Below are 12,535 nucleotides of genomic sequence, written 5' to 3'. Positions count from 1 at the left end.
AGTAAAACCCTAAGACAGAAGTTGGTACTAGGAGTTATTCTAGAGGAGCAAAAACATAAGAATGAATCTTTTAAGAATCTGGAATTAGCTTAATAATTCGCCAGCACCTTCTAATTTACCAGCACCTTCAATTACAGAAACCTCTCCAGATGCTCTCTCTCTCCTAGGGGGGGCTCAGAGAATACTGAAGGCCTGGTTGTTCTCTGGGGACAGTGATAAAAGATTCATAGTTATAAGAAGCACAATGTATAAAAGTGTGTAATGTATAAATGTATTTTATGGATTTTAAATGGATTTTAAGGGTGTGGGAAAATGTATAAAACTTAAAGCAGCTAATGCCTTTGATTATCCATCAGTTGTAACTGACAATGTGTTAGATGACCCAGTATATAAAATTTTTTACAATTTAGGGGTGGGAGGGTGAGAAAATTATTTTTCTGGTTTGTTGCTCTTAGTATCTCTGGATTCACTGAAGAAGGAAAAGAATGAGTTGTGTGATAAAATCAATTTTCAATGTATATGAAATACATTGAAAATTCAAGTCTCAGCCTCAGAGGGTGTCAGCAGTTAAAGTAAGGGCATTAATTGGCAAAGAATGGGATCCTATAACTCAGGATGGGGATTTGTGAGAACTGTTGAAGCTGAGAACTTTGAATCTTCAGGTTCTCAAGGGATTATCTCGCCTGAGGAAGTAGTACCCTCAGCCCCACCCCTTGAAATAATACCTCTTTCAGATGAGGAAATTAAATCCTTCAGAGTCTGATAAACCAGTGGTGACTCTCTCTAAAGAAAATGCCAGGCAATACAATACTGATGATCCTCAAGGCCCACCAATGGTTTCTTCTAGAACTATAACCAGACTCAAGGCAAAACAGTCCCCTAGAGGGACGGTAGAGAGTGTAGTCCATGGGGAAATGTGCTATAGTACTAAGGAGCTTAATGAGTATGCTAATTCATTCAAGTAGAAGTCTGGGGAATGTGTGTGGGAATGGATTTTAAGGGTGTGGGATAATGGTGGAAGGAACAGAAAACTAGAGCAGGGTTGAGTTTATTGACATGGGCCCTCTGAGTGGAGATTCTAGGTTTAATATGAACGTTCACACAGTTAAAAAAGGTGTCAGAAGTTTGTTTGAATGGTTGGCTGAAGCATTTATCAAAAGATGACCTACTTAAAAGGAGTTGGAGATGCCTCAGCTTAGTGTTGATGTGGGGATTTTAAGGCTCAGGGAAATTGCAATGCTAGAGTGGATACGTTGTGTAAAACCTAATCCTCTACAATGGGAAGGCCCAGAAGATATGCCATTAACTAATCCTATAAGATGCAAACTGGTTGGAGGGGCACCAACACATCTGAAGAATTTTGTTCTTGCCCTTTTCCTTGTGCCAGACCTTAGGGTTGAAGATTCTGCTGCTCAATTGGATGAATTAAATGTAATGTGTTTAATTGGGCCCCAAGGTAGCAAGGGCCAGGTGGCAGCTTCGAATCACCGGAGACAAGGTGGTAGTAGTTATTATAATGGACAGCATAGACAAAACAATGTTTGTATTGACCTAGCCCATAATGGTTAGCATAGGAGAGTTGAAAAGTATAATGGCATGACTCATATGGAATAGCTAATCAATCATGGTGCTTCCAGGCATGAAGTATATAGAAAGTCTATTGCATATCTGTTTGATCTGTATAAGCAAAGAAATTCTCAAACAAATGAAAGACAGACTACATTGGATCATGGCAAAAGGCAATCTTGACCAGTGAATCAATTTCCACACTTGAGCCAGTTTGCAGACCCCAAACCCCTTGAATGAAGGGGTGGCCAGGTTCCCCTGAGGAAGGATCTTGATAAGATATCTAAAAGTTTTGCTGTTAGCCTTTTTCTAGTTCTTCCTCCCCAGAGGGACCTACAGTCTTTTACAAGGGTAACTATACACTGAGGTAAAGGAAATAATTAGACTTTATGGGCTCTATTGGTTCCCTGACCTGTGGAGTGAGGGCTATTATTATTGGAAAGGCTAAATGGAAGCCTTTAGAGTTGCCTCTGCCAAAGAAAATAGTGAATCAAAAACAGAATCTAATTCTATTCCTGGAGGAACTGCAAAAATTACTGCCACCATCAAGGACTTGAAAGACGCAGGGGTGGTAGTTCCCACCACATCTCCCTTTAATTGTCCTCTCTGGCCAGTGCAGAAGACAGATGGATCATGGAGAATGACAGGTGACTATCAAAAACTAAACCAGGTAGTAACTCCAATCGCAGCTGCTATACCAGATGTAGTTTTGTTACTTGCACAAATTGACACACCTACTGGTACCTGATATGCAGCTATTGACTTCTTCTTAGTACCTTTCCATAAGGACCACCAAAAGCAATTTGCTTTCAGTTGACAAAACCAACAGTATGTCTTTACAGTTTTGCCTCAATGATACATTAACTCTCTTGCCCTTTGTCATAACTTGGTTAGAAGGGATCTTGATCGTTTGTCTCTTCCACAAAATATCACATTGGTGCACTATATTGATGATATTCTGTTGACTGAACCAAATGAACAGGAAATAGCAACCACTTTGGACTCATTGATAACACATATGCATAGCAGAGTTTGGGAAATATATACAGCCAAAATTCAAGGACCATCTACCTTAGTGAAATTCTTAAGAGTCCAGTGGTGTGGGTCATGCAGAGATATCCCTTCTAAGGTGAAAGACAAGTTATTGCATCTGGCCCCTCCCACCACCGAGGAAGAAGCACAACATTTAGTGGGTCCTTTTGGATTCCGGAGACAGCACATTCCTCACTTGGGTGTGTGTTACTCTGGCCCGTTTATCAAGTGACTCGGAAAACTCTAGCTTTGTGTGGGACCTGGAACAGGAGAAAGCTCTTCAACAGGTACAGGCTGCTGTGCAGGCTGTTCTGCCACTTGGACCATATGATCCGGCAGACCTGATTGTACATGAAGTGTTAGTGGCAGATAGAAATGCTGTTTGGAACTTCTGGCAGGCCCCTGTAGGTGAATCACAGAATAGACCTTTGGAATTTTGGAGCAAAGTTCTACCATCATCTCCAGACAACTTTTCTCCCTTTAAAAACAGTTCTTGGCCTGCTATTGAGCCTTAGTGGAAACTGGATGTTTGACAATAAGATACCAAGTTACTATTGACCTGAACTACCCATCATAATATTATGGTGCTATCAGACCCTCCAAATTATAAAATAGGATGTGTACAGCAGCAGTCTGTTATCAAATGGAAGTGACTCAGAAGGTCCAAGCAGGTCCTGAAGGCACAAGCAAGTTACATGAAGAAGTTGCCCAAATACCTATGGTTTCTACTCCTGTCATAATGCCATCTGCTTGGAAGCCTGGTTTACTGATGGTTCTGCATGTTATACAGGCACCACCCAGAAGTGGACAGCTGCAGCATTATAACCCCTTTCTGAAACAGCCCAGAAAGACACAGGTGAAGGAAAATCTTCGCAGTGGGCAGAACTTCGGACAGTACACATGGTATTAAAGTTTGGAAAAAGACATGGCCAGATGTACGATTGTACATTGACTCATGGGCTGTAGCCAATGTATTGCCTGGATGACCAGGGACTTGGAAAGATCATGATAGGAAAATTGGTGAAAAAGACATCTGGGGAAGAAGTATGTGGACAGATCTCTCCAAATGAGCAAAGGATGTGAAGATACTTGTGTCCCATGTAAATACTCACCAAAAGGTGACTTCAGCTGAGGAGGGGTTTAATATTCAAGTAGGCAGTCAGCCTTTTCCCCCAGCCATCTCTGTTATTGTTCAATAGGTACATGAACAAAGTGGCCATGATGGCCAAGATGGGGATTATGCTTGGGATCAGCAACACGGACTTCAACTCACCAAGGCTGACCTGGCTACAGCTGAATGCCAGATCTGCCAACAGCAGGGACCAACACTGAGCCCCAGATATGGCACCATTCCTCAAGATAACCAGCCAGCAACCTGGTGGCAGGTTGACTACATTGGACCACTTCCCCAGTGGAAAGGACAACATTTTGTTCTTACTGGAGTAGATACTTATTCTGATTATTGATTTGCCTTTCCTGAATGTAATATTTCTGCCCAAACCACCATCCATGGACTCACAGAATGCCTTATCCATTGTCATGGTATTCTACACAGTATTGCTTCTGACAAAGGAACTCATTTCACAGCCAGAGAAGTGAGACAGTGGGCCCACGTTCACAGAATCTATGAACCACGAATCCATGAATCCATGTCCATGGTCTTGCCATGTTCCCCACCATCCTGAAGCTGGTCTGATAGAAAAATGGGATGGTCTTTTGAAGACACAGTTATAGTGCCAATTAGGTGGCAGCAGCATGGAGGGCTGGGGCAAGTTCTTCAGAAGGCAGTATATGCTTCGAATCAGTGTCCATCCAATATATGGTACAGTCTCTCCCATAGCCAGGATCCATGAGTCCAGGAATCAAAGGGTAGAAAAGGGACTAGTTTCACTTATTATCACTCCTAGTGACCCTCTAGGAAAGTTTTTGCTTCCTGTCCCCACAACCCTAGGTTATGCTGGCCTAGAAGTTTTGGTTCCAGAGGGCAGTGATCCTACCAGAAGCCACCACAAACATTCCATTGAACTGGAAGCTCAGACTTCTCCCTGGTCATTTTGAGCTTCTAATGCCCTTAAACCAACAGGCTAAGTGCTAAGTGTTAGGAGGGGTGATAAATCTAGATTGCCATGGGGAAATTGAATTGCCTCTTCACAATGGATATAAGAAGGATTATGTCTAGAGTGCAGAAGATCCTTTAGAGCATCTCTTAGTACTAGCATGTCCTGTGATTAAAGTCAATGGGGAACTACAACAGCCTAATCCAAGCAGAATGACAAAGAGCACCAACCCATGAGGAATGAAGGGATGAGTCACTCCTCCAAGAAAAAAAAAAAAAAAAAAAAAACAAGACCTGCTGAGGTGCTTGTAGAGGGTGGAAGAAATACAGAATGGATAGTAGAGGGACATAGCTATAAATACCATCTAAGGCCATGTGACCAATTGCAGAAATGAGGAATATAAAGTAATATGGATACTTCTGTTTCATTTTATAAAGAACACATTTGTATGGATATTTGTGCTTTCTTCCAATTTCTTTAACATCAATTGGTATTAATTGAGATACCGAAAGAATGTTCCCAAGGGACATTAACCTATCCTAAATTTACAAATGTATTTGTGATTATATGAGGAATAGTTATATTATGTTAGGTGTATTTATGACCTGATTATTGTTTCATTTGGACATGAGATATGATTTGTGTCAAATTGACAAGGGGTGGATTGTAAAGGCTATTCCTGGTTGTCGACTTGACTATATCTGAAATGAACTTCAATCCAGAATTAGAGGGCACACCTATGATACATATCTTGAGGCTGGAATACACAAGTTTCTGACCTAGATCTTGTGGCATGGAGGTCTTGAGGCACAGTGGCAGGAAAAGCCCAGGCAAGGTAGTAAACACCTTTAATCCTAGGAGATTGAGGCAAGGAGATCTCTGAGTTCAAGGTTAGCCTGGGACAAAGCAAGTCCCAAATCTAGGCAAGGTGATACACACCTTTAATTTGGGTCACACCTTCTGCTGGAGACCTACATAAAGACATTGGATATTGAATTGAATTAAGGAACTAGTGATGTTGAGGCAAGATCCCACCCAATTAAATTTAGTTCCAGGCATGGTACAAACAATATAAAGTAATATTGAATGAATCCCAGGAGGCAAAGATAAGCAGATCTTTGAGTTCAGCCTAGAACAGAACAAGTTCTAGGTGAAGAAAAACTTAAATCCAGGTTTGGTGGACCACACCTTTAATTCTAGAGACAGGCACACAGATCTCTGAGTTCAAAGTCAGTCTACAAAGCAAGTTCCAGAACAGCCAAGCTTGGGCAGTGAAGGTGTTGGAAAACAGAAAGCTGGTGATAATGTTATACTTGAACAAGGGAGCCAGACATGTTCCAGCCCCAGAAAGCAGCAGAACTCAGCAGCTTTGGCCACGTGTTCTGGCTTTAGAGTCCAGAATAGAAGGGACTACTGGGACAATTGATGCTGGTAGCTGGAGCTAAGAAATTAGTGGTGATTAAGAAGAGACCAGCACCACTGAGATGAAATCTTCTGGGAAGTGTTTTCTGAGAGCACAAAGAAGCTGTGTTCCAGAAATAGCCAAGGTTGTATCTCATGCTGCAGCTGGACGTGGTACTGTGTAAGAGTCACCCAGGTGGTACTGGTTTTGAAGCATGAAGGGGTCATGAAGAGCAGCTGAGACTTGGCACTGTGAGAAGCTATGGAAAGCCATTGGTGAAGGTGTAGCCTTAGTTGCCATTGATGACCCAGGACTGAAGGCGTCATGCAAAGGATTTGAGGCTTGGCACCATGAAGAAAGCCTATGAGAGGTTATTAGGGAGAAGTGGATCAACCTGAGCTTAGAGTGCTAAAAAGGACAGAGCTGAAGAAGGGCCGGCAGCCCTTTGGAGGAGCGCAAAAGATTATGTGTGGATCCCAGACATTGAAACAAGATGCTATAATGTTGAAGTTGCCTTGGAGACCCCGGGATGGAGATGCCAGAACCATGTGCTATCTGCTGAGGAAAGCTGCTAATAGGGAGTGGAACCAGCACAGCAGAAAAGAAGTTTGTCACACCCAACAAAGATAAAAAAGAAGTTGAAGATCTAAAGACCATTTTGACATCTGACATGGAGATGCAGAGTTTGGGGTTTACCCAGATGGTTTCCTGTCTTGTTTTATGGATTATGGTTAAGTGACTGGATGAATCTCAGAAGAGACTTTGAACTTTGGACTTTTAGCATTGTTGATAAAAACGCTAGACTATGAGGACTTTGAAGTTGGACTAAATGTATTTTGCATTATGCTGTTTATGTGTGGCCCCCATAGACTCATATGTATGAAGAAACCTATGGGGACCTGAAAGTGGATGGTTTGTATATGCTTGGCCCACAGAGTGGCACTATTAGAAGGTGTGGCCCTGTCAAAGTAGGTGTAGCTTTGTGGAAGTAGGTGTGTCACTGTGGGTGTAGGCTTTAAGACCCTCATCCTAGCTACCTGGAAGCCAGTATTCTGCTAGCAGCCTTCAGATGAAAATGTAGAACTCTCAGATCTGCCTGCACTATGCCTGCTGGATGCTGCCGTGCCTTACCCTTTTATTACTAAAGCCAGTCTCCTCTTAGCAGTCTTCAGATGAAGATGTACAACTCTCAGCTCTTCATGCGCTAGGCCTGCCTGGATGCTGCCATGTTCCTGCCTTGATAATTATGGACTGAACCTCTGAACCTGAAAGCCAGCCCAAATGAAATGTTGTCCTTATAAGAGTTACCTTGACCATGGTGTCTGTTCACAGCAGTAGAACCTTAACTAAGACAGGTATTAAAGAAGAAGAACAAGGGTTAAATGGTATATTAAGATGATATATATAAATATCAACAAAATTTTTTAAAAGATACCAATATTGATGTAAGAATATACCTGGGGAAGTATAGAATCCAGCTGGTTTATGGTCTGTGATGTATAAGTTAATACATGAGGGGCTGGAGAGAAGAGCTCAGGAATGCGTCCTGTGCTTCCAGAGGACCTCAGCTTGGTTCCCAGCACCTACATCAGGCAACTTACAGTTGCCTGTAACTCCAGCTCCAAAGGCTCTGAACCCCCTCTGCTGGCCTCTGGGGATATATATATATATATATAAAGTAAAATAAATTTTAAAAAAAATTGTAAGGAAAAGAACTAATATATCAGGGGCCATCAAAGTGGCTCAGCAGATGAAGATGTTTGCTACCAAGTCTGATGACCCACAATCCGGGTTCCATCTTCAGGAACCGCTTCAGAAAACCGCTTAGAGAGAGAGCCAACTCTTACAGGTTACCCTCTGGCCTACATGTTTGACTTATGACATAGACTCTGTCTTAGTCAAGGTTTTACTGCTGTGAACAGACACCATGACCGAGGCGATTCTTGTAAGGACAACATTCAATCAGGGCTGACCTACAGGTTCAGAGGTTTAGTCCATTATCATCAAGGCAGGAACATGGCAGCATCCAGGCAGACCTAGCGCATGAAGAGCTGAGAGTTGTACATCTTCATCTGAAGACTGCTAAGAGGAGACTGGCTTTCAGGTAGCTAGGATAAGGGTCTTAAAGCCCACACCCACAGTGACACACCTACTCCAACAGGGCAACAACTTCTAACAGTGCCACTCTCTGGGCTAAGCATATACGAACCATCACAGACCCCACACAAACACAAATTTAAAAAGACAAACATGATTTAAAAAAAATGGAACTGGAGAGATGGCTTAGCAGTTAAGAGCACTGACTGCTCTCCCAGTGGTCCTGGGTTCAATTCTCAGCAACCACATGGCGGTTCACAACAAACTGTAATGGGATCCAATGCCCTCTTCTGGTGTGTCTGAAGAGAGCAACAGTGTATTCACATATATAAAATAAAATAAGTAAATCTTTAAAAAAAAATTGGTTAACAGACGGTGTATGGCGATGTATTGGTATACAATGCATTAAAAACATTTTAAAAGGGTAAGTAATCAAAGCAAAACATTAAAACTATGTGGCTGGAGAGAATGCTCAGAAATTGAGAGAGTTTACTGCTCTGCAGAGGGCCAAGTTGGGTCTCCAGCACTCATGCTGGGATGCACACATCACCTACAACTCCAGCTCCTGGAGATCGGATGCCCTACCTCTTCTGTTCTCTGTGAGCACTTATATACATATGTGCATACCCCCACATATACGTATAAGTTAACATTTTTAAACCTTAAAAATTTGGGAGAGGGATTGGGAGGAGAGGGAGCTGGATATTGGAATATAAATTGAATAAATTGATTACAAATATTAAAATAGCTGGGTGGTGGTGGCGCACGCCTGTAATCCCAGCACTCTGGGAAGCAGAGGCAGGCAAATTTCTGAGTTTGAGGCCAGCCTGGTCTACAAGAGTGAGTTCCAGGACAGCCAGGGCTATATATACACAGAAACCCTGTCTCAGGGAAAAAAAATCCAGAAAAAAAATTAAAATAAAAACTGTAAGTGAGTAAAACAATGTAAGTGTAGAGGGCATGCCGAGAAGGCTAGAAATGGATGCAGTTAACAGCCTGGTGGGTGATCTGCACTCTGTAGGGCCTGGCCACATTTACTTCCCCAGACTATTTTTATCCCAGACTCTCCCTCCCTAGGCCTTTATCTTGAGCATTCTCAATCAGTAAAACCCATTCGTAGGGGAGATGTCATGCGTATTTTATAGCCTGACGTCCTCTGTGTGATAGACGTGACCAAGACCACACCAAATTCTAGGCCCTTACAGCTATAGAACTTGTCGTCATGGTAGAGGTCACATGCATTTTGCAGAAACGTTCTGATATAGCCACACCCTAAGCTTCATTATGTGCACAAGAGGTTGAGATTATTGTTACCGGGAAACTTTTTTCCAAAGTTACACTGTATTTAAATATGCCTAAATAAACTGCCTGGTTTGAACCAACACCAGCTAACAAAGTCATTGTTGCTGGCTTTTTGCTATTTTGTGGGTTCCTCTTTCTTCCATCCTTCTCCACCCTTTTTCCACTCACTAACACTAGATAAGGGAAAAAATGATAGAGGGGAAAGGAAAGAGATTCCTGATTAAAGTCAGGAGCTGGCAAGGGGGTGATGGTATCATTGGAATACTTCCTGCTGACTAATTGACTTGGGACAAGCTTGATCTTCACTGTCAGGATATCTAATTTCTTCTTGTTGTTTCTTCTCTGCACACAACTACTTAACAAAGCAAGGCCGACAACAACCCGCATCTCAGGGTCCTGGCATTGATAGCTGAAAAGTCCCCAGGGTTCCAAACATAACGCACACTCACAGAAACTATCTGCAACAGGCAAAATCATCTGCCAGAGCTCAAGACGTGTCTAGCCATCTGCTGTGGCAATCTGAACAACCCCATAGTCTACATCTGGGATTAAAATGAAAACATGTTCTTATAATATTTCTGTGGTTTTGTAAAGAAACCAAAATTCCAAAATTGTCCTTACAAGTCATGTTAAGCAGGATTTCTCTTTCTTTCTTCCTTCCTCTGACCACTCCTCTGCCGGCCATCACATTTGCAGACCCCACAGCCAAATGTGGATAAGTAGGCTCTTCCCTAAGTTGAAATAATTAAAGAAGCCCAAAAGGAAAGACAAGAAGACTCAAAATGGATATCTAGGGAGAGGATTCTGGGAAGGAGGCAGAGTGAGACACATCAGGAACCTGTCTCTCCCTGGCTAGCAGTTGCCTAGCTCTATCTGTCAGGTGTAATTATTTCCGAACACTGGCATGTTCAGAAGGTTTACAACTTCCAACAGAAGGCTTGGGGGAAGAGGGGTAAACGGAAGGCAGTTCTTCTAGGTCGCTTTCAGCTCTTAGCACAATAATAGCTAACCGTTCCTCAAGTGAAGCTCCCTCACAGGCATCTGTGCATGTCCCTGGAACAACATGCACACATCCTGCAAGAAAAAAAAAAAAAACCTGAGCAAAAATAAAGCTCTTCGAACCACCGGACTGGATCCTGACAGTTTCTCTGGACACTGGGAGGTGCAGAGAGAGGCAAGCGGGCATTTCCCTTGTTTTTTTTATTTCCCTTCTCTGCTGTCCTGCTGATGTGATTTCCAATGTATTTAAAGGGCCAGTACCTTTCTTTTCTCTCCTTTTTTTCTGGTTTTTACCTTTTGGGAGCTACACATTCGAGACTGGTGCAGTCAAAGCATACCCAGGGAAAATCAGAATGTGACCATATGAGCCCAGAGAAGGGCACAGAGACAGAAAGACCAGAAAGGGCCTTAAGTTCACACATCTATTTGTCTGTCTTACAGAGGAAGCCTGCAATAGGGAAGCACAACATTTAGGGTCAACAGTTTAAAACAAAGCAAACAAACATAAAAGAACAGAAACCCTAGGAAAAAAGAGGTTGCAGTTTGTGAGTGGCCACATTATTAGATTCCCGTGTCATTTTCAACAGTAACAAAACAGAAATCTCAAAGCATGCAGATAAACAGGTAGTAGGGAATGCAGGAGGGACCAGGAAGATGGCTCTGTTACAAGGTGCTAATCATATAAGCCTGAGAACCTAAGTTTGACTCTCGGTACCTACCTTAAATTTTTCAAGCCAAAAAAAGTTTGCATCTGTAATCCCAGTGTTACAGTATCATTGAAGGCTCATTAATAAAAACTATTACTGTCAAACTGTCAAAAGAAGGAAATCTATCTCTTCCTTTTTGGTCTGCCAATCACCTTGCTTCAGGAAGGGCTGGTTCACCTTAAGCCATGCTAAAAGGCTGGAGAGATGCCTCAGTGGTGAGCTGGCTCAGAGGTTAAGAGCACTGACATTCTCCTAGAAGTTCAGTTTCCAGCAACCACATGATGGCTCACGACCATCTGTAATGGGACCTGTTGCCCTCTTCTGAATGTACACAATACAAAAATAAGTAAATCTTTTTTTAAAGGAGAGAGATAGGAGGAATAATTAACCTTTTAATATGATAATGTATTTTTCCTTCCCAGGAAATAATCATCTGATCTCCACATACATGTCATGGTACCTATCCCTGCATACACACTAATAATACCTATTATATATAAATGTGTATATATATATATATATATATATATATATACACACACACACACACAAAAACTCTAACCATGAATACTTCCTACTCAAATATGCCAATGCACTAAAAGTGAAAAGATGGATAAGATATTCCATTCAAAGAGCAATTAAAAGATGATCGTACCGCGCAGAACCCAGCTCGATACTAGCATCACCAAAGGTCTGATAATGAATGGCACATCACTTAGAGTATAATGAGAGCCAGGCAGTGGTGGTGCACGCCTTTAATCCCAGCACCTGGAAGGCAGAGGCAAAGCAGGCAGATTTCTGAGTTTGAGGCCAGCATGGTCGATAGAATGAGTTCCAGAACAGCCAGGGCTATACAGAGAAACCCTGTCTTGAACACCCCACCCCAGAGAGAGAGAGAGAGAGAGAGAGAGAGAGAGAGAGCGAAAGAAAGAGAGACAGAGACAGAGAAAGACAGAGAGAGAGAAAGACAGAGAGAGAGAAAAACAGAGAGAGAGAGAATAAATGAGAGGAGTTGGCTTTGGTTGGCTGGTTTTGTTTTTAGTATACTAGATTAAGACATAAAAAGAGAAAAAGAGAAGAAACTGCAAAAAATAAAGGAATGAGGACGAAACAGACGAATGATAATTCAAATTGACACAAGAATTTACTGACACTGGATGAAACTGATGGCAGTGGACTCTTTAGTGTAATCTCATTTAAGAGTCTCTGTCAACGTGTTTACTATGCCATTAATGACATCATGTGCTTTGGCCTAAAAATACAACTTAGACCTAAATCTCACTTTCTAAATACTATTCTTCTGCAAAAGGAATCTTGGATTTTGAATAAACAGTAAGTCCCAAGGGTAAAAACCAGGCAAGAAACAGTTGTAC

The sequence above is a fragment of the Apodemus sylvaticus genome, chromosome 2 (assembly GCF_947179515.1).
Source record: "Apodemus sylvaticus chromosome 2, mApoSyl1.1, whole genome shotgun sequence".
NCBI classification, from domain to species: domain Eukaryota; kingdom Metazoa; phylum Chordata; class Mammalia; order Rodentia; family Muridae; genus Apodemus; species Apodemus sylvaticus.
This window is presented reverse-complemented; position numbering follows the sequence as displayed.